Source organism: Lagenorhynchus albirostris, chromosome 6 (assembly GCF_949774975.1).
Source record: "Lagenorhynchus albirostris chromosome 6, mLagAlb1.1, whole genome shotgun sequence".
Classification (NCBI taxonomy): Eukaryota; Metazoa; Chordata; class Mammalia; order Artiodactyla; family Delphinidae; genus Lagenorhynchus; species Lagenorhynchus albirostris.
The window spans coordinates 37,520,776-37,542,657 of record NC_083100.1 but is presented as its reverse complement, the minus strand read 5'-3'; the positions used below and the strand labels follow the sequence as shown (position 1 = coordinate 37,542,657).

The window sequence follows — 21,882 nt, the reverse complement described above, 5'->3', positions numbered from 1 at the left end:
GAGCACCAACATCCTTTCATCCACATGGCTCATAATAAAAGGGAGAAAGAGAGAGAGAGAGAGAGAGAGAGAGAGAGAGAGAGAGAGAGAGAGAGGGAATAAAGTTATTAAAATTAAAGGTAATTATTAAAAATAAAAAAATTTGAAATGTAATTTAAAAAAAAAGGAGAAGAGAGCAACCAAACCAAAAAACAAATCCACCAATGATAAGAAGCACTAAAAACTATACTAAAAAAAAAAAAAAGGGCAGACAGAACCCTAGGACAAATGGTAAAAGGAAAGCTATACAAACAAAATTACGCACAGAAGCATACACATACACACTCACAAAAAGAGAAAAAGGAAAAAAAAAATATCATTGCTCCTAAAGTCCACCGCCTCAATTTGGGATGATACCTTGTCTATTCAGGTATTCCACAGATGCAGGGTACATCACACTGATTGTGGAGATTTAATCCACTGCTCCAGAGGCTACTGGGAGAGATTTCCCTGTCTCTTCTTTGTTAGCACAGCTCTAGGGGTTTAGCTTTGGATTTGGCCCCATCTCTGTGTGTAGGTCGCCTGAGGGCATCTGTTCTTCGCTGAGACAGCACGGGGTTAAAGTAGCAGCTGATTCGGGGGGCTCTGGCTCACTCAGGCCATGGGGAGGGAGGGGTGCGGATGCAGGGGGAGCCTGCGGCGGCAGAGGCCGGCCTGACATTGCAACAGCCTGAGGTGCGCCGTGTGTTCTCCCGAGGAAGTTGTCCCTGGATCACGGGACCCTGACAGTGGTGGGCTGCACAGGCTCCCGGGAGGGGAGGTGTGGATAGTGACCTGTGCTCGCGCACAGGCTTCTTGGTGGCGGCAGCAGCAGCCTTAGTGTCTCATGCCCGTCTCTGGGATCCGCACTGATAGCCGTGGCTCGCGCCCATCTCTGGAGCTCCTTTAAGCGGCGCTCTTAATCCCCTCTCCTCATGCACCTCGAAACAAAGAGGCAAGAAAAAGTCTCTTGCCTCGTAGGCAGTTGCAGACCTTTTCCCAGACTCCCTCCCAGCTAACTGTGGCGCACTAGCCCCCTTCAGGTTGTGTTCACGCAGCCAGCCGTAGCCCTCTCCCTGGGATCCAACTGAAGCCCAAGCCTGAGCTCCCAGCCCCCGCCCGCCCCAGCGGGTGAGCAGACAAGCCTCTCGGGCTGGTGAGTGCTGGTCGGCACCGATCCTCTGTGTAGGAGGATTGCTTTGCCCTCTGCACCCCTGTTGCTGCGCTCTCCTCCATAGTCCCAAAGCTTACCCTGCGCCCATCCTCCGTCTCCGCCAGTGAAGGGGCTTCCTAGTGTGTGGAAACCTTTCTTCCTTCACAGCTCCCTCCCACTGGTGCAGGTCCCGTCCCTATTCTTTTTTCTTTTGCCCTACCCAGGTATGTGGGGAGTTTCTTGCCTTTTGGGGGGCCTGAGGTCTTCTGCCAGAGTTCAGTAGGTGCTCTGCAGGAGTTGTTCCATATGTAGATGTATTTCTTTTTTCTTTTTCTTTTTTTTTTGCGGGTCTCTCACTGTTGTGGCCTCTCCCATTGCGGAGCACAGGCTCCGGACGCGCAGGCTCAGCGGCCATGGCTCACGGGCCCAGCCGCCCCGTGGCATGTGGGATCTTCCCGGACCGGGGCACGAACCCGTGTCCCCTGCATCGGCAGGCGGACTCTCAACCACTGCGCCACCAGGGAGGCCTGTAGATGTATTTCTGATGTATTTGTGGGGAGGAGGTGATCTCCACGTCTTACTCTTCCGCCATCTTGAAGGTCTCCTCCTCCATTATTTTATTCTTTTTTAATGGCTGAGTAATATTCCATTTATATATATAACTGGACAATATATTAATATTCCATTTATATATATAAATGGAATATATATATATATATATAGAGTCACTTATATACATATCAGAGTGTTTCCATGTCTTGGCTATTGTAAATATTGCTGCTGTGTACACTGGGGTGCGTGTATCTTTTTGAATTAGAGCTTTTTGTCTTTTCCAGATATATGCCCAAGAGTGGGATTGCTGGATCATATGGCAACTCTATTTTTAGTTTTTTGAGAAACCTGTATACTGTTTTCCATAGTGGCTGCACCAATTTACATTCCCATCAACAGTGTAGGAGAGTTCCCTTTTCTCTGCACCCTTTCTCCAGCATTTATTATTTGTAGACTTTAATGATGGCCATTCTGACCAGTGTGAGGTGATACCTCAATGTAGTTTTGATTTGCATTTCTCTGTTTGCCACATGTATGTCTTCTTTGGAAAAATGTCTATTTAGGTCTTTTGCCCCTTTTTTGATTTTTGTTTGTTTGTTTTGTTATTGAGTTGTATGTGTTGTTTGTATATTTTGGACATTAACCTCTTGTCAGTTGCATCATTTGCAAATATTTTCTCCCATTCTGTAGGCTGTGTTTTCATTTTGTTCATGGCTTCCTTTGCTCTGCAAAAGCTTATAAGTTTGACTAGTTCCCGTTTGTTTATTTTTGCTTTTATTTCTATTGCCTTGGGAGGCTGATCTAAGAAAACATTGCTACTATTTATGTCAGAGAATGTTTTGCCTATGTTCTCTTCTAGGAGTTTTATGGTGTCACGTCTTAAGTCTTTAAGCCATTTTGAGCTTATTTTTGTGTATGTTGTTTGGGAGTGTCTTAACTTCATTGATTTACATGAGGCTGTCCAGTTTTCCCAATTCCACTTGCTGAAGAGACTGTCTTTTCTCCATTGCATATTCTTGTGCTCTTTGTCAAAGATTAATTGACTATAGTTGTGTGGGTTTACTTCTGGGCTCCCTATTCTGTTCCGTTTATATGTCTGTTTTTGTTCCAGTACCTCGCTGTTTTGATTACTGTAGTTCTGTAGTATTGTCTGAAGTCTGGAAGGGTTATGCCTCCAGCTTTGTTCTTTTTCCTTAGGTTTGCTTTGTCAATTTTGGGTCTTTTGTGGTTCCGTATAAATTTTAGGATTATTTGTTCTAGTTCTGTGAAAAATGTTATGGGTAATTTGATAGGGATTACATTAAATCTGTAGATTGCTTTGGGTAGTGTGGCCATTTTAACTGTATTAATTCTTCTAATCCAAGGGCATCAGATTTCTTTCCATTTTCTTGAATCACCTTTGATTTCCTTTATCAGTGTTTTATAGTTCTCAGCGTATGTCTTTACCCTCCTTGGCTAGGTTTATTCCTAGGTATTTTATTTCTCTTTGATGCGATTTAAAATGGGAATATCCCATTTTCTTATATTTTGTGCTAGTGTCCCAGTGTCCCTCAACTTTTTCCTTCACACAGTCTGTTAAGAGATTTACCCAAGCTTACCCTCTTTCTTGTTTGCCTTCCCTTACTGGCAGTTCTCCTGTTCCTGCCTCTTAAGTTTGCTAGCTTCAGATTCTAATGCCTAATATCTATTTTCAGCAGTCCTCTTCTTGATAACCCTTTGGATGCTTCTCTAGCTTATAGACCTAGATAACCATTTGCTTACCTCCTGTGGACCAGCCTTTAAGGCAGGGGATATGGCAATGATTAAGACCTGGTTCTCGCTCTTCCATAGCCTGTGGTCTAGTGGGAAAAGGAGCTAAGTAAATAGAATGTTTATACACTCAGTGTGCTAAGTGGAAGCATAGAAGAGTTGCGAGGTTCAGAGATACCCCAGACCAGGGAGTGACTTAACTTGGTAGATAGAACAACATGAAAAGACATATTTAAAAGATGCCTCTGCTTCCATTTTATTTATTCCTTGTTCTAAGGTCTATTAACCTATTGTTGTATTTTGGAGGATTATTAGGTGCTTTCTTTTTCTCTGTGCTGGTTGGATATTTGAAATAGGAGAGGTGAGAGACAGGATTGAAAAACAATCTGCCTTAAGGAAGCAAAGAGGTAAGATTTCCTTTTCTTCTACCAGGAACACAATACTTCCATGTAGAGAGAATATTATAGAGATAGTTTAGAGCAATTTCTGATTTATTGGAAAATTCCTTATAAAAATTAATGGGTTTATTTGATTATGCTGTTTACTTTGAGCAATTACTTAGACACAAGAATATACAATGTAGAACCTGTTGTGCAGCATAAGGTAGGAGCTCATAAATATTTATAGAATAAGAGACTAAATTAATAGACAACCCTCACTGCACCCTCCACCTAACTATTTTACTCTTCCTTCTGGACTGAGAGTGAAGAACAGTCAATCATTGCCAGAGAACCTTTTTCTTTTCTTTTCTTTTTCATATCTTTATTGGAGTATAATTGCTTTACAATGTTGTGTTAGTTTCTGTTGTACAACAAAGTGAATCAGCTGTAAGTATACATGTATCCCCATATCCCCTCCCTCTTGAGCCTCCCTCCCACCCTCCCTTTCCCACCCTTCTAGGTGGTCACAAAGCATCACGCTGATCTCCCTGCGCTGTGCAGCAGCTTCCCGCTAGCCATCCATTTTACATTTGGTAGTGTATATATGTCAATGCTACTCTCTCACTTCGTCCCAGCTTCCCCTTCCCCCCCGTGTCTTCAAGTCCATAGAGAACTTTTTTCTTGATTCATTCACACAAGTATGGTTTGATAATTATACACATGTTTTCAGTTGCTTTTTAGGGAAAGACCTCATGTTTGGAACATCTCACCTGTATAATTCTTTGAACATTCTCAGATAGTTCCTTAAGAGCAAATCATACTACTGTGTACAAAAATAAGACCCACAGGGCTTCCCTGGTGGCGCAGTGGTTGAGAGTCCATCTGCCGATGCAGGGGAAGCGGGTTCGTGCCCCGGTCCGGGAGGATCCCACATGCCGCGGAGTGGCTGGGCCCGTGATCCATGGCCACTGAGCCTGCGCGTTCGGACCCTGTGCTCCGCAACGGGAGGCCACAGCAGTGAGAGGCCCGCGTACCACAAAAAAAAAAAAAAAAAGACCCACAGCAAGACTTAAGGACAAGAATGATTACCCAGAACATATTGTTCCCTTGTAGACTCAGTCCTACAGTGTTTGCCTCACCTCCTGACCACTAAGTTTGCTGGTTTTTATTCTCTTCCCATTCTTATCTCATTCTTGGATTTGAACTGTAAGGGAGGAAAAAGTTTTCCTCGACCTTCTTAGGGTCCTTGGCTGGGTCTGAAAATTAAACTGACAAAGACAGATTAACAGGAGAAAAGCATACACATTTTATTGAATTTTCACATGTACATGGGAGCCTTCACAAGAGAATGAAGACCTGGAGAAGTGACCAGAACAGGAAGCTTTTATACCTTTTACACAAAGAAACAATAAATTTGTAAGGAATTGACAAGATGAAAGGGTTTGGGCTAGAGATAGTAAGTGGTGAAGAAGTAACTAGTAAGATAAGGGTTAGTTAAACAAGATTTGTTTGCAGATTCTTCTAGGCTGATAGGAGAATTTGTTTTCTTTCTTTAGGAAGAAAAAGGGGGGCTTTTTCTGCATTTACTGCTTCTTAATTGCTTTCAAATTAAAATAATTAGTATGTCAAAGAGACATATTTTGGGGTGACATATTCTGGTTTCCTTCAAATGCATGAGATATTTTCACAGCTACAATCATGACACCTCTTAATGAATTTTTCTTACACCCTTAGGCATCTTGGCAATACTCATGTCATGTCTCTAGTGTTCTTCTCTCCTTGACCTTTCAAACATCTGTGTATAAACATTTATTGAATTGAATTGTCACTGGTCTGCCCTCCTCCAGCAACTACATTGTTTGAGTAGCATGCAGTTGTTGCCTTGGTGCACACTGATCTTTTGTACCTAAGGCAGGCCACCATGTACTGTTGTGTAGATTATTCAGTGCGTAAGGGTGTCTGGCCAAAGGAGTGAGTAGGCTGAAATCCAGTCCTTGCTGCTCCACTCACATCACCTTGTAGCCATAGGGCCCCATCCGTTCAATGGGAGAGCTTTTTTCTAATTCATAAAAAGGTGCTGAATGGGTCAGTTGCAGCCCTGCCTAAATATAGCTTCTGCACATTATAAGATGGTATCAGGAAACACTGGTTTATATTCATCATATTTTACTATCACATTCTCAGAAATAAGTAACTGCTTGACATTTGGAAAAATTTTCATCTGGGTGAGTGTTTCAAGTTGAGTTCCTCAGGAAACAGACTCTGAGATTTGCAGGCAGGAGTTTTTTGCGGACCTGTGCTTGGGAACAGCACCTGAGAAGAGTGAGGGAGACAGAACTGGGCAGAAGAAGTTCAATTGTGATGTTGCAATAAAGTCCTCAGCATGGATGACTTTCAAAGTTGTCCCTAGTGACCAGGATTCCCCCTCCCCACCCCCTACAGTCTATAGTCGCTGAATTCAACCTTCTCTCAGGGAGTAGACCTGACTTTGGGCATGATGGCTCTCTTCAGCTTATGGCAACTTCTGGAAAGGGGCTGAGCTGAGAACAACCCACACTCCCAACATCTGGTGGAACAAGGGCTCAGTACTGAAGTGGATTTGGGCACACCACAGCATATACTAAAGTAACTTCATAACTATTGAGTGACTTTTTCTCCACAATGGGATTAAGCAAGTTACCACTGCTTGCTTTTGGTTGAAGGAACACATGATAGAAACAATAATTCCAGGAAAAATTCAAACTTTTTTCTTAGAGAGGGCACCTCAGAGATCACAGTGAATACCAGTAGCATAGATCCAGTAACCTAAGATTGTCTGAAAATCCAGGTTGCACATTGTATTTAAGGACTGTAGGCTTGAAAATATCTTTCCGTGAGTTTGTCCTCTGTTGGTTCCATGCTCAAGAAAACATCCATATTGGTTATCGCTGGGGAAACATAATTAAAAAACAAAACCTTCTTGCACCCAGAAAACCTCTCCACAAAAGTGATAGAGACAGAAAACAATTTCATTATTGAATAAGCATGAGACCTGTGGTACCCATGACAGGCAATCCACCCTTAAGAGACTGCAAAGACAGAAAAGAATCTTACCCCCACCCCCTTATATAGCCAAGCATATACAACCCATTACACCACACATAGTCCATCCCAAATTTACCTGGTAACTGGGGTGACCATCTTATTGGCTTTATCCAGAGGAAAAACAAACTTCTCATATCTTTGTAACAGGAAGTAGTTTTGCAAATTAGAGCCAGGCAACCACCTAAATTAAGCTCTTACCTTCTTACTGAAACTGAGAGATAGGGGAGCTATAACTCTTGAAATTTGAATTTCCAAAAGTTGCACTAAAAAATGATGGTTCTTGAGGAAACATTTCTGAGACTGGCAAGAGGCTTATTTAGCCACTATACAGATTTACATACATTTGAAAAGCACAGGGAAAGAAAGTCCGAAAGAAAAAGAAGGGGAGAAGTCTCTTCCCTTATTTTCAGAAGGGAGAATTAAGCCTCTTATTTTTAATTTGTATTTTCCCTTTCACAATATATGTGGATGTGTTTAAGCCTGGGTCTCCTTGAAGCACTGAAAATTTTTAGAGGCAACCAAAATTCAAAGCCATCGTTTAAGCATCTGGAGTAGCTTCATTGACTATCATGTGATGATAAGTTTGGGAGATGTCAAGTTTTGAGGGGGTAGTGTTATAATATAGTGATCCAGTGGTGGTGATGGTGAGGCTTTGGATTCTGACTCTGCTGTGTGCCCTGGAGAGAGTTATATAACCTCTGTTTTCCATCCCCCAAATAAGGATGATAGCATTTACTACTACAGTCTATAGATTAATTGAGATAATGCACATAAAAGTCTTAGCACAAAACCTACATTCAATAGGAGCTCAATGATTGATTGATTGTTGATGTTCTGTTGTTCTGCTGAGCTCTATTTCCCCACAGTAGTAAAAATATGATTAACTTAAGGACTTTGTTTCTTTTTTTAAAAATTTTATTTTATTTTTTATACAGCAGGTTCTTATTAGTTATCTGTTTTATACATATTAGTGTATATATGTCAATCCCAATCTCCCAATTCAAACGACCACCACCACCTCCCCTACCCCCACTTTCCCCCTTTGGTGTCCATACGTTTGTCCTCTACATCTGTGTCTCTATTTCTGCCTTGCAAACCGTTCCATCTGTACCGTTTTTCTAGATTCCAAATATATGCGTTAATATACGATATTTGTTTTTCTCATTCTGACTTACTTCACTCTGTATGACAGTCTCTAGGTCCATCCAGTTCTCTACAAATGACCCAATTTTGTTCCTTTTTATGGCCGAGTAATATTTCATTGTATATATGTACGACATCTTCTTTATCCATTCGTCTGTCGATGGGCATTTAGGTTGCTTCCATGACCTGGCTATTGTAAATAGTGCTGAAATGAACCTTGGGGTGCATGTGTCTTTTTGAATTATGGTTTTCTCCAGGTATATGCCCAGTAGTGGGATTGCTGGGTCATGTGGTAATTTTATTTTTAATTTTTTAAGGAACCTTCATACTGTTCTCCATAGTGGCTGTATCAATTTACATTCCCATCAGCAGGGCAAGAGGGTACCCTTTTCTCCACACCCTTTCCAGCATTTGTTGTTTGTAGATTTTCTGATGATGTCCAATCTAACTGGTATGAGGTGATACCTTATTGTACTTTTGATTTGCATTTCTCTAATAATTAGTGATGTTGAGCAGCTTTTCATGTGCTTCTTGGCCATTTGTATGTCTTCTTTGGAGAAATGTCTATTTAGGTCTTCTGCCCATTTTTTGATTGGTTTTTTAAAAAATATTGAGCTTCATGAGCTGTTTATATGTTTTGGAGATTAATCCTTTGTCTGTTGCTTCATTTGCAAATATTTTCTCCCATTCTGAGGGTTGTCTTTTCATCGTGTTTATAGTTTCCTTTGCTGTGCAAAAGCTTTGAAGTTTCATTACGTCTCTTTTTTTTTTTTTTTTTTTTTTTGCGGTATGTGGGCCTCTCACTGCTGTGGCCTCTCCCACCGTGGAGCACAGGCTCCGGACGCAGAGGCCCAGCGGCCATGGCTCATGGGCCCAACCGCTCCGTGGCATGTGGGATCCTCCCGGACCGGGGCATGAACCTGCGTCCCCTGCATCGGCAGGTGGACTCTGAACCACTGTGCCACCAGGGAAGCCCCTCATTTTTGTTTTTATTTCCATTACTCTAGGAGGTGGATGAAAAAAGATCTTGCTGTGATTTATGTCTAAGAGTGTTCTTCGTATGTTTTCCTCTAAGAGTTTTATAGAGTCCAGTCTTAGATTTAGGTCTTTAATCCATTTTGAGTTTATTTTTGTGTATGGTGTTAGGGAGTGTTCTAATTTCATTCTTTTTCATGTAGCTGTCCAGTTTTCCCAACTGCTTATTGAAGAGACTGTCTTTTCTTCACTGTATATCCTTGCCTCCTTCATCATAGACTAGTTGACCATAGGTGTGTGGCTTTATCTCTAGGCTTTCTATTCTGTTCCATTGATCTATATTTCTGTTTTTGTGCTGGTACCATATTGTCTTGATTACTGTAGCTTTGTAGTATAGTCTAAGTCAGGGAGTCTGATTTCTTCAGATCTGTTTTTCTTTTCTCTCAAGATTGCTTTAGCTATTCGGGGTCTTTTGTGTTTCCATACAAATTTTAATATTTTTTGCTCTACTTCTGTAAAAATGCCATTGGTAATTTGATAGGGATTGCATTGAATCTGTAGATTGCTTTGGGTAGTATAGCCATTTTCACAATACTGATTCTTCCAATCCAAGAACATAGTATATCTCTCCATCTGTTTGTGTCATCTTTGATTTCTTTCATCAGTGTCTTATAGTTTTCTGAGTACAGGTCTTTTACCTCATTAGGTAGGTTTATTCCTAGGTATTTTGTTCTTTTTGTTGCAGTGGTAAATGGGAGTGTTTCCTTAATTTCTCTTTCATATTTTTCATCATTAGTGTATAGGAATGCAAGAGATTTCTGTGCATTAATTTTGTATCCTGCTACTTTACCAAATTCATTGATTAGCTCTAGTAGCTTTCTGATGGCACCTTTAGGATTCTCTATGTATAGTATCATGTCATCTGAAAAGAGTGACAGTTTTACTTCTTTTCCAGTTTGTATTCCTTTTATTTCTTCTTCTTCTCTGACTGCTGTGGCTAGGACTTCCAAAACTATGTTGAATAATAGTGGTGAGAGTGGACATCCTTGTCTTTTTCCTGATCTTAGAGGAAATGCTTTCAGTTTTTCACCATTGAGAATGATGTTTGCTGTGGGTTTGTCGTATATGGCCTTTATTATGTTGAGGTAGTTTCTCTCTATGCCCACTTTCTGGAGAGTTTTTACCATAAATGGGTGTTGAATTTTGTCAAAAGCTTTTTCTGCATCTATCGAGATGATCATATGGTTTTTCTTCTTCAATTTTTTAATATGGTGTATCACATTGATTGATTGGCATATATTGAAGAATCCTTGCATCCCTGCGATAAATCCCACTTGAGCATGGTGTATGATCCTTTTAATGTGTTGTTGGATTCTGTTTGCTAGTATTTTGTTGAGGATTTTTCCATCTATATTCATCAGTAATGAATGTAGGTCCTTTTTTTGTATATCCTTTTCTTCTCTTGTGTTTCCCACTTGAGAATTTCCCTTAGCATTTGTTGTAGAGCTGGTTTGGTGGTGCTGAATTCTCATAGCTTTTGCTTGTCTGTATAGCTTTTGATTTCTCCACCGAATCTGACTGAGATCCTTGCTGTGTAGAGTAATCTTGGTTGTAGGTTCTTCCCTTTCATCAGTTTAAATATATCATGCCACTCCCTTCTGGCTTGTCGGGTTTCTGCTGAGAAATCAGCTGTTAAGCTAACGGGAGTTCCCTTGTATGTTATTTGTTGTTTTTCCCTTGTTGCTTTTAATAATTTTTGTTTGTCTTTAATTTATCTCAGTTTGATTACTATGTGTCTCAGCATGTTTCTCCTTGGGTTTATCCTGCCTGGTACTCTCTGTGCTTCCTGGACTTGGGTGCCTATTTCCTTTCCCATGTTAGGGAAATTTTTGACTATAATCTCTTCAAATATTTTCTCTGGTCATTTCTCTCTCTTCTCCTTCTGGGACCCCTATAATGTGAACATTGGTGCATTTAATGTTGTCCCAGAGGTCTCTTAGGCTGTGTTCATTTCTTTTCATTCTTTTTCTTTATTCTTTTCTGTGGCAGTGAATTCCACCATTTTGTGTTCCAGGTCACTTATCCGTTTTTCTGCCTCAGTTATTCTGCTGTTGATTCCTTCTAGTGTATTTTTCATTTCAGTTATTATATTGTTCATCTCTGTTTCTTTGTTCTTTAATTCTTCTAGGTGTTTTTGTCTTTAGTTCTTCTAGGTCTTTTTTAAACATTTCTTGCATCTTCTCGATCTTAGCCTCCATTCTTTTTCTGAGGTCCTGGATCATCTTCAGTATCATTATTCTGAATTCTTTTTCTAGAAGGTTGCTTGTCTCCACTTCATTTAGTTTTTTTTTCTGGGATTTTATCTTTATCTTTTATATTCCTTCATCTGGTACATAGCCCTCTGCCTTTTCATTTTGTCTATCTTTCTGTGAATGTGGTTTTCGTTCCACAGGCTGCAGGATTGTAGTTCTTCTTGCTTCTGCTGTCTGCCTCTGGTGGATGACGGTATCTAAGAGTCTTGTGCAAGCTTCCTGATGGGAGAGACTGGTGGTTTGTAGAGTGGGGTGTTGCTCTGGTGGGCAGAGCTCTGTAAAACTTTAATCCTCTTGTCTGCTGATAGGTGGGACTGAGTTCCCTCCCTGTCAGTTGTTTGGCCTGAGGTGACCCAGCACTGGAGCCCACAGGCTCTTTGGTGGGGCTAATGGCTGCCTCTGGGAGGGCTCACGCCAAGGAGTATTCCCCCGAACTTCTGCTGCCAGTGTCCTTGTCCCTGTGGTGAGCCACAGCCATCCCCCCCGCCCCTGCCTCTGCAGGAGACCCTCCAACACTAGCAGATAGGTCTGGTTCTGTCTCCTATGGGGTCACTGCCCCTTTGCCCTGGGTCCTGATGTGCATACTACTTTGTGTGTGCCCTGACAGAAACAGTGGAGGCCACACACAGAGTGGAGTCTCTGTTTCCCCCAGTCCTGTCAAAGTTCTGCAATCAAATCCCGCTAGCCTTCAAAGTCTGATTCTCTGGGAATTCCTCTTCCTGTTGCCAGCCTCCCAGATTGGGAAGCCTGACATGTGGCTCAGAACCTTCACTGCTGTGGGTCGACTTCTGTGGTATAATTGTTCTACAGTTTATGAGTCACCCACCCAGTGGTTATGGGATTTAATTTTATTATAATTGCGCCCCTCCTTACGTCTCCTTGCAGCTTCTCTTTTGTCTTTGGACGTGGGGTATATTTTTTGGTGAGTTCCGGTGTCTTCCTGTCGATGATTGTTCAGCAGTTAGTTGTGATTCTGGTGCTCTCTCAAGAGGGTGTGAGCGTCCGTCTTTCTACTCCGCCATCTTGAACCAATCTCCAAGGACTTTGTTTATAAAACAAATATAGGCACACAAATACCTCAGTTTAATTTAGGCTTTCTTGTGATACTAGTTACTTTGGCCCACTGAATTTATTAGTTTGGTTTGGGTACAGCTTATTTGATTATGCACTCAAAATGCAAATTTTCCTTTTGCTTGTTCCTTTTTCCTTTTGAGAAAGTGGACTCAAGCAATGGCTGTCTAGTGTAGGGGAATGCCTTGGGAAATACCTTGACAAATTTGAATTGTTCTGATGGCTTGAATGCCTTGACTGCTGTGCTGATTCCTAATGAAATGGACCAGTTCCTCTTCATGAGTTTTTTGCTTTGCTCCTGTTTACTTTCCTAGACTCTCCTTCAAGCTTCCCTTTATGATTCTTCTTTCTACCATTAAGTTCCTTCCCATCCTTTCCCCATGGTAATTCATGGTAAAGGATTTCCTTTCATCCTCAACATGTTTGATGAATACTTCCTCCATCTTCCTGACCTAATAAAACATGAATAGACCCTGAGGACCTCACTCATCTGCAGGGGTCTCCACACTTTAGTTTCACTCTCTTACTGGTTTTTGAGGATATCCATCATTTATATTTATTTATTTATCTATTATATGTATTTTTTTCTTTACTAATATTTATGCACATCATAAAACATACACAAAAGAGTTTTTAAAAAATGAAGCAAATATTTCTTTAAAATGTTTTGTCACTGGTCATGGTTGTTTTCAGAAGTGAATATGTATCTGCATGTCAAAAAGTGAAAAAATTATTTTGGCTGACTTCTTGTCAGATATATGGTCATTGTTTTTTCCTCTTAATATAAGCAATTGTGTCCTTGTATTGAACAGGAGAAGAGTCAGCTCTGCTATTTTGAAATGCTCACTAGAATTATCTTCAATTCAAGATGTTTTCTAGGAATATTTTAAGCCATCCATCCATTTTGGGTTAGTTTAATTTAAACTATACAATATAATTTTAAAATTTATTTAACTGGATTTATGTACCAGGTAACGAGTTGGCACTGTCAACTTCTCCAAGTTCTGGAACTCCCAATCATCCCTCAAAATACCTCTTTCACCCCCATAGGGATCAAGTGGTGGTGTCAGTGGAACCTGCATATTAACATGGGCAAAGCTTGATTTACTTCTTATTCAATTTAGATAAGTATAAATATAAGTCCTAATATTTTCTTCCCACATCCTCAGAGGGGAATGGCCAGAGGACCATTGCTTTAATTTAATAGTTTAAGAAAAATGTATTGAATGCTTTTTTTGTATCATAGGGTCAAGTTCGAAATGTACAAAAATGAATAAGAAATGAATTTTACAGCCTAAAGCAGAAGGCAGACACACTTAAGAGATGTATCAATGTAGTGTAGTAGGTACCAACATATTAATGGAGGGTAAAGTGTAAGCTGTGGGTTTTGGAAAGGCTTCCTGGAAAAGATGAAGTCTGAACTGAATTTTGCAGAAGGAATAATGGTTAGTTCAGTGAAGAGAGGTGGGAAAGACTTTTCGTGTAACCAAAATGTGACAGCATGAAGCAGCATGTGGTATTCAGTGGACTTTAAGTAACCTGATAGTCCTAAAGTATGAACGAAGAGAAGTGGAGTCGTCAGAAAGGAAGCCAGGGATGTAGATAGGAGCCATGGCCACATATGCCAAAGAGCCTGGACCCTATTCAGCTGGCACTGGGAAGCCAATAAAGCTTCATAGTGGGGAGTTGGGTTTTTTTCTTTAGGTAAGTCCCTCTAGCTACAATATGGAGTGAGCATGGGTATAAGAACATACCACAAAGTCACTATAAACAAATTAATATGTATTGGATGGGAATCAGAACAGAAAACTCAGAAGTAGACTGAAGTACATGTAAGAATTTAATATATGACAAGAAGGATAATTCAATTCAGTAAGAAAAGAATAGATTAGTTCATGAAGAAAATAAAAAGTAGACCACCATCTTATTTTTTAAAAATTTACTTAACTTTGTACACACTTATATAGACATACAAACTAAATTTAAAAATAAATTATAGAAAAACCAAATACTTAAATGTTAAAGAAAAGCAATAAAAATCTTACAAAAATGGTAGGAGATTACATGTACAATCTAGGCGTTGGAAAGTGTGTCCTAACCAATGCTGAGAAGAGACATATTTGATTATATGAAAATTAACATAATGCATATGCAAAAATACCATAGACAAAGTCAATAAACAGTTCTGGAAAAAATGTTACAAAAGCAGATAACGTAATAACTGTTAACATCTATAATATGTTGGTTGGGTTCTTTGAGAAGCATGATGAGTTAGAGGTACAAAAGGTTTATTGGAAAGTAACACAATAGAGGAAAAAGGGAGGGGCAGGATTGGGCAGGAGGAGCCTAGGTACAGACCTGACAAAGTCTCAACCAGCCCAAGGGGCAGCTCTGGAGCAGTGATTGCCTGTTGGAGGAGCCCTGCCACGGTGGAAATGGCCAGGACCCATTGGCTGGAGATTGCCCAGAGAAGAGAAGAGCTTGTCCTCAGCCATCAACGCCTCACTCATTCATTGGCAAGGGGCTTCTTCAAGAAGAATAAGACCATGGGTCAAAAGTTGACGTGGACCCTAAGTTACTGGACAGCTGAAGGCTGCCAGTGAACCATACGCCTTGCAGCTGCAGAGTGAGCCCTTTATTGAAGCAGAATCTGAGCGTGGCATCTCTGTGTTTGACATCTAACTCTCACAAACTGAGAAGAAAAAGGCATTTAATCCAAAGGAAAATTAGGCGAAGCACATGTATAGTTTACTGAAGATTAAGTCTAAATGGCCAAGAAACATTTGAAATGTGCTTAGTAATCTGGAAAGTGCAAATTACAATAATGGAATATAATTTTATACCTATAAGAGGCAGAAATTAATGAGAACTACAACACTCATTGGGATGGAATATAAAGTGTTGTTACTCTTTGGAAAATCTATCTGGCATTATCTAATAAAATAAAAAATACATATACCCTTAGACCCAAAATTCTACTCCTGGGAATCTATCTGATGGAAATGAAATGACTGATTCATAAAGATGTGTGTACAAAAATGATTATTACAACATTGTTTGTAGTGGTAAAAAATTAGACATAAATTGAATACCCCAAATAGAGAAATGCCTGGATGAACTATGATATATCCATACCATGGACTATTATGCATTAATTTAAAAGAATGAATTAGTAGATATTGCGGATGAGGTGGTGGGATCCTTACCAGGTATTGTTGAATGAGAAAAGGAAGTTTCGAAATAGTATGTATAAAAATGTCTCCCCCTGCTTTTTTTGTAAATCAAACAATGACAAAAGCACACTCTATTTATATGTGTATATCTACATATATGCATGTAAACCAAAACTGAAAAGATGCATACTAGGTTGTTAATTTGAGTTATTTTGCAAGGAGGGAGAGGGTTGAGTGGTTTGAGGAGTAGAGAAATGTGCAACACAGGTAAAAGAAGATTAAAAAATTATATGAAAAAATATGCATATGACCATATTTATGCTGTTATTTCTAAATCTCTTAAGAAAGGCAAAACCAGGCTTATACAGCTTGCAGGGTAGAAATAAATGAGAAAAATATGTCACAGAAATGGAAATGATCATACAAAATTTTATTGAATATACAAAAATTTTTTAGTTTTTACTGGTTTAATAGATGCCAAGATTGTTTATTCGCTGCGCAAATCAAACAGTATCTGACCATATGAACCAATAGCATGGTTGTGGAAAGAACAGGGCTTTCGGTAAATTTATGTGTCTGTATCAGGAGAGTTTAGAGACTACTATAGTAACAAATGACCTCCAAATCTGAGGGACTTACCACAAAGGTTGCTGTCTTGCTCATGTTTCATGTTCATTGCAGATTTACTTCAGCTCTGCATCGTGCCATTTTCAAGATCCAGCCTATGTCTGGTGAACAATTAATACTGTGGCAAAGGAAAATGAGATAATGGTAAGTATATACTGGCTCTTAAATCTTCTGTACACAAGGAGTTCTTCCACTCATCTTTCATTGGCCTAAGCAAGCCACATGCCTGTGCCTGCTGTCAATGGGATGAGGATGTATTAACTCTTGCATAGAGAAGCATCAGTGAACATCTCCCAGAGTAGGATGATCTGCTTTACAACAAAGAGTATTAATGAAGTATTTTTATGTGATCATAATAATGAATGTTGTTAATGATTGGTGAGTGAGTAGAATTAATGATGAGAAATAAGAGAAAATATTTTTTATAATTCATTAAGTGCTTGTTTCTCATCCTCTGGGTGTACAGGTAAGAGACACCCTTTTGATTTTAATTTAGTTTCAGTCACAGATCACAGACTATTCTTGACATTTTCAGAACACAAACTAAAACCATTTTAATCTGTATTTTGCATAGGAAAAATTCAGGTAGATGGAAGGGTAAGATTCTATTGTATCCACATATTTTATTTCTCTGAAGTTTAGAATTAATAGCAGTAGGTTGATGAGAAATGTAACGTTTATCAAAAATCAGAAAAATATTCCTTCCTTTAGAAGTGATAGTCTGGGGACTTCCCTGATGGTGCAGTTGTTAAGAATCTGCCTGCCTATAAAGGGGACATGGGTTTGAGCCCTGGTCCGGGAAGATCCCACATGCCGCAGAGCAACTAAGCCCATGCACCACAACTACTGAGCCTGCACTGTAGAGCCAACGAGCCACAACTGCTGAGCCCACATGCTGCAACTACTGAAGCCCATGCACCTAGAGCCCGTGCTCTGCAAGAAGAGAAAACACCGCAGTGAGAAGCCCGTGCACTACAACAAAGAGTAGCCCCTGCTCACTGCAAGTAGAGAAAGCCCGCATGTAACAACGAAGACCCAACACAGCCAAAAATAAATAAATAAAATTAAAAAAAAAGAGAGAAATGATAGCCTGAAAATAATAGTGTTTGGTACTTTTTGCTTAGAGTTTAAGTATTTGCTCCTAAAGAATCTTCCAAATAAATTCTATCTGCAGTTATCAGTTTAGTTATTGAAAACTCAGTTTGGCTAGCAGAAACTTTAAAGAAAGCTCTGTAACCTCTCATTAAACTAATTATAGTATTGTACTATGTTTGTTGTTTGTTATCTCACTTCACAGTTTCAATTAAATTTTAGTCCTGTGCTTTTGCTCAATATTTCAGATGATTCTTGCAAGATGTTTTTTCCCCTAATCTTTATTTTGTTTGGCTGTGTTGGGTCTTCGTTGCTGTGCGCGGGCTTCCTTTAGTTGCGGTGAGTAGCGTCTACTCTTTGTTGTGGTGCGCGGGCTTCTCATTGCAGTGGCTCCTCTTGTTGCGGAGCATGGGCTGTAGGTGCGCGGGCTTCAGCAGTTGTGGCACGCGGGCTCAGTAGTTGTGGCTCCTGGGCTCTAGAGTGCAGGCTCAGTAGTCGTGGCGCACGGGCTTAGTTGCTCTGCAGCATGTGGGATATTCCCGGACCAGGGCTCGAACCCGTGTCCCCTGCATTGGCAGGCGGATTCTTAACCACTGCACCACCAGGGAAGTCCCTCCCCTAACCTTTGAAAACAATTGTGACATTATCTGAACAGTTTCACCAGGACATTTTATAAAGAGCAGAGAATGGCAAAATTCCCAAGTGCAGTTCAACAGCTGTTGCTCCTCCACTGTGGGTTAAGGGTAGAGGCACTGTGTCCATGGTGACCTATTTGAGTCAGTGAGGGTGGGAACTGTGAGATTCTCACAGAGGTTAATGACAGAGCAAATGCTAGCAATCCAGTTTTCACTAGACATTTGGCTTCTTAAGGGAAATTTATGTTTTTAAAGAAAGGATCCACTCTCTAATTTCCTCATTTTAATAAAGCAGATAAACTTGTACTAAACCAGAGTTATACACCTGAAAACTTATTTGGAGCCAAGAAGTGCTTATGAAAGAGACCATACTTTACTCTTGTCTTACATTTTAATTTAGAACATGCATTATGATTTTGTGCTTATTTAAATATCTCACTCTGCTTCTTCCAAAAGATTTGAGGTAGGCTACAGCAAAGGCATAATAAGGCTAACAAAATAGGTATAAGAGTAATGCATCATGATCAGGACTTCCCTGGTTGTGCAGTGGTTAAGAATCTGCCTGCCAGCAGTGGTTAAGAATCCACCTGCCAATGCAGGGGACATGGGTTCGAGCCCTGGTCCGGGACGATCCCACATGCCGCGGAGCAACTAAGCCAGTGCGCCACAACTACTGAGCCTGCACTCTAGAGCCCATGAGCCACAACTACTTAGCCCATGAGCCACAACTACTGAAGCCCACTCACCTAGAGCCCGTGCTCTGCAACAAGAGAAGCCACCGCAATGAGAAGTCTCCACACCGCAACGAAGAGTAGCCCCTGCTCGCCGCAACCAGAGAAAAGCCCCTGCGCAGCAACGAAGACCCAATGCAGCCAAAAATAAAGTAAATAAAATAAATAAAAAAAAGAATTTGCCTGCCAATGTAGGGGACACGGGTTCGAGCCCTGGTCCGGGAAGATCCCACATGCTGCGGAGCAACTAAGCCCATGTGCCACGACTACTGAGCCTGCGTTCTAGAGCCTGCGAGCCACAACTACTGAGCCTGCGTGCGCAACTGCTGAAGCCCGTGCGCCTAGAGCCTGTGCTCTGCAACAAGAGGAGCCACTGCGATGAGAAGCCTGTGTACCACAACGAAGAGTAACCCCCTCGCCACAACCAGAGAAAAGCCCGCGAGCAGCAACGAAGACCCAATGCAGCCGAAAATAAAATTAAATAAATAAATAAATAAATAAATCCGCCTGCCAATGCAGGGGACATGGGTTCGAGCTCTGGTCCGGGAAGATCCCACATGCTGCGGAGCAACTAAGCCCATGCGCCACAACTCCTGAGCCCACGCACCGCAACTACTGAAGCCTGTGCGCCTAGAACCCGTGCTCCTCAATAAGAGAAGCCACTGCAATGAGAAGCGTGCGCACCGCAACAAAGAGTAGCCCTGCTCGCCACAACTAGAGAAACCCCGCACACAGCAACAAAGACCCAACACAGCCAGAAGTTAAAAAAATAAATAAATTAAAAAAAGTAATACATCATGATGAAAGGAGTGCATTAGAGAAAGAAATATGACTCTATATTTTCTTCTAGTGGGTCCTGTGATACTGACAAGCATTAATGAACTTCATGTCTTGGCAAAATTGGAGGAAGAATCCCCATCACATGCGGATGAATTAGATTTGGGGTTTGTACCTGGGGTGGGGGAAGAGGAGGAGGAGGAACCTACCCCATATTCACTCCTGTATCACAAGTGTCAGGCATTGGGTGTATGTTTGATTTGAAGAGGTTTATATTATAAAACCATACCTGGAAACAGCTCAAGTTGTTAAATAAAACAAATAAAGAAGAGAAGCAAGTTTTCATAGGGGTATCATTAGTGCCATTCTAGTGGTACTTTTCATAAATGCCTTTGTGGCTTCTGCATCTGTAGGGAACATAACCACGACCTGAGCTCCAACTGCAGGATCTGTGTCAAAGTAAATTAACACATAGAAAATAATTCAACACTGACTCTATTTTTAAAAGACCTTTGCCCTGAACATACAGACTGTTCCCAGACGACTGGCCTGGGGCTCCTGATAGCATATTTTAGCCTCAGGGTCTATGTGGGGTGATTCTTGAGGGGCAGTGGTAATGGACAAACACCTGGCATTCTGTTCTCATGCAGGTAGTACAGGTTTGCAGCAGCCATCAGACATTGAAGAACATTGTAATTAGAGATTTCTTAAATATTTATTGTCTTTCAGTACTTGGAAGATTTATTAAACTGATGAACCTAGATCTATCCTAAACAATTAGTAGCTTCTCATTTTTTTTTTTTTTTTTGGCTGTGCTGCGTGACTTGTGGGATCTCAGTTCCCTAACCAGGGATTGAATCTGGGCCACAGCAGTGAAAGCCCGGAATCCTAAACAGTAAGCTACCAGGGAATTCCCTGTAACTTCTCATTTTTGTAGGACTGTTATCAAGAAGTGGAGTGTCCTACTTAGAAATGAAAGTAGTTGATTTTTATGTTTTAGTTACTGAAATAGAAGGGATGAAGGAATACCTGTTGAGAAAAGGTAATCTTGAATTTTAAGAGGTTGTATTAAGTTTTGCTTATCTTTCATTGACTTAGCATATATTTGCTCTACTATAATACTTATACTATAAGTTACCCTGCAAATTGCTTTTTCTTGAACTAGCAAATCAAAATGACTACAATGTGTATTGGGGAGCTCGGTGACTGAATATAAAGATATATGTGGCTCATTTGAAAATGCTGTACTCATATTAAATGCATCTTTGAACTGGCTCTTAATATCAAAATATTCTTTCTTACGTATATGTGGATCACAGGATAAATGTGTTTCTTCACACACTGATAAATCAATCAGCCTTATACTCCGTCATGATGAAACAGAGGTAATGCTGGTGTTAAGAGAAGAGGTAGTTGTGCCTAATGTGAGTGGTCCCAGATTTGAAGGAGTGGTTCTTCAGAATAACTGAAGTCTCCAGGACCATCCCGGGACTTGTACCCTATGAGAGCCTTGTAGTACAAAGAGCCACAAGCTTCAAAGTCATCATCTGGGACTCAAATCCTGGTTTTGTCACTTGAGCAAGTGAATTGACCCTTTTGATCCTATGTTTCCTTATCTGTAAAGAATTCTTCATAGAGGATTATCTGGTACATAGAAAGCAGTGATAAGTTCTCTTCCCAACTGTGATTTCCTGGTAATGTATGGAAAGTCTTACTATTCTCACTGGATTTTTCTTAGGCCCAGGGTTCTGAAGTGACTAACCTGAGCTGGAAGGACTACATTGACATACCAAGCCTTCAGTTCTGGGCTAGGTATTTTCAGGTTTGCTGCAGCTGGCTAGGTTCCCATCAGTTGTTTTTCAGTCCAATTCTAGATTTCATGTTACTCCAATTTATAAGCATCCTTCTAATTTTGCAACTACTTGCTTTGGGTCTGCTCTGATTTTTGCCCTAGGATGGAATTCCAGGATCCTTGACGATAAGAAGTCCTCAGTGACAGAGCCCTTTTTCTTTATCAGAAGTGGTTGTTTTATTCAGCTAGAGAACTGCAAAGGTAAAGATTCTGTCCACAAATATTTATTGAGCACCTACTCTGCCAGGCATGGTTTTGGGAGCTGGAGGTACAGCACTGAACAAAATAGACAAGTTTTTTATGCACATGGAGATTACATTCTCCATTTCAGTGGGGCAGAGACAGGAGGTCAGCGTGAAAGACTATATAAGTAAACAATTCCATGGATAGGACAGTTTATTTACAGTGAAAAAATCCTATGAGAAAACAAAACAGAATAATATGAGTGACATGGTATGTGTGTGAGGTTGAAGGGGCAACTTGGGACTTGTGGTCAGAGGAGACCTCTCTGAGGTGGTGACATTTGAATTGACAATTTATGATTCTTACGCACATCCC

The 21,882-nt window shown here is 40.6% G+C and overlaps 1 protein-coding gene across 2 annotated transcripts in view; it reads left to right on the top strand.

Annotated features, from left to right (window-relative positions):
• Nucleotides 1-21,882, top strand: part of PLCL1 (phospholipase C like 1 (inactive)) — a 393,008-nt gene that overhangs the window by 7,114 nt on the left and 364,012 nt on the right. For both annotated transcript variants that reach the window (XM_060152382.1, XM_060152383.1), the window contains one exon: nucleotides 16,292-16,381. The gene's annotated coding sequence lies outside the window, so the exon portion shown is untranslated. The remainder of the gene's footprint in view (nucleotides 1-16,291; nucleotides 16,382-21,882) is intronic.